The sequence below is a fragment of the Bison bison genome, unplaced genomic scaffold, assembly GCF_000754665.1.
Source record: "Bison bison bison isolate TAMUID 2011002044 unplaced genomic scaffold, Bison_UMD1.0 scf7180017864354, whole genome shotgun sequence".
NCBI classification, from domain to species: domain Eukaryota; kingdom Metazoa; phylum Chordata; class Mammalia; order Artiodactyla; family Bovidae; genus Bison; species Bison bison.
In genome coordinates, this window is record NW_011494926.1 from 4,780,934 (window position 1) to 4,782,558 (window position 1,625).

A 1,625-nucleotide genomic window follows, 5' to 3' on the forward strand; every position below is an offset into this window, starting at 1 on the left:
CCCCCCCCATTTACATTTATATATATATATATATATTTAATTTATTTATTAATTAAAGGATAATTGCTTTACAGAATTTTGCTATTTTCTGTCAAACGTCAACATGAATCAGCCATAGGTATACATATATCCCCTCCCTTTTGAACTTCTTTCCCATCTCCCTCCCCATCCCACCCCTCTAGGTTGAAACAGAGCCCCTGTTTGAGTTTCCTGAGCCATACAGCAAATTCCCATTGGCTATCTATTTCACATATGTTAATATAAGCTTCCAGAAAAGGCCCTGGCACCCCACTCCAGTACTCTTGCCTGGAAACTCCCATGGACGGAGGAGCCTGGTAGGCTGCAGTCCATGGGGTCGCTGAGAATCGGACATGACTGAGCGACTTCACTTTCACTTTCCACTTTCATGCATTGGAGAAGGAAACAGCAACCCACTCCAGTGTTCTTGCCTGGAGAATCCCCACAGACAGAGGAGCCTGGCGGGCTACAGTCCATAGGCTGGCAAAGAGTCGGACAGGACTGAAGCGACTTAGCATGCATGCATACTGACAACTTATATCATCAAAGATCTAGAATTCTTCCTCTGACTAAATAGCTCCCTGTAATAAGGATCTCTTCCCTGAAGCCCATCTTTATGTTTTTCTTTCAGAACATTTTTGTTCTCAGTAATTCAGAGAGCAAGTAGATTCCATTTTCATTGTTTTTTCCCATGAAGCTCAGAAGCAGAAAGGGTTTTGTCCCTCACGAAATGCTCTGCGTGCTTACACTGCCTTGAAGTTTCCCATGCTGGGTCATCCTGGGAATGACACAAAGCACATGCCTCAAAAGTTCTCAGAAACTCTTTAACCATCAGTTCATCATACATGCTGAGATTCTAATGTACGGCAAGAGGTCCTGAATGGATTTCCCCCTATTCCTTTTAGCTCATAACTTTCCATTTAAATCCCCCAAGTATTTATCCTTTCACTTAACAATTTTCCTTTTGATCTGATTTTTTTTCCCATGATAAAGCCATCCAAGACAAGTTTCTCAAATGTGGCACCAACTACAGGAAAGTCCCCTATCCACAGATTTCCTATTTATTAACTTAAAGTCAATTAATCCCCCAAAATGTTCAATTCCACACCTGTAGCATATTTTCATTGATTATAAACTGTTCCACTTTCTATATGTACATTAACTGATAATTAAAAATAATTTTCTTTTGCCTTAGAGGAAATATAACCTCAAAATATAACCAAAAAAGGAAGAAACATAACAAAAATTCTTGGTAAGGAAAATCACATATTGGTATCTTTTCCCCCTTATTGTTATCCCACTTTATCAGTTCTCCGTCTGAAAGAAAATTTTCAAACCTCAGAATCTGCTGAGGCAGTTTTTCTGCCTCTTTGCCACCCTCCTACTGCTTTATTGCCAATAGTTACACTTGCCCTTCTGCTACATTCTCAGAAAAAAACATTCATTTTCCCACATCCTTTCTCAATTTCTGCACATCCAACATCCTGCTCCTCTCTCCACAACTGCTGCCGGAAGTTCACTGGCCCTGCCGATCAAAAAAGGAAAGTGAAACCTCCCTCTCTCTCCCTTTCTCTCCAACCCCCCCCCATTTACATTTATATATATAT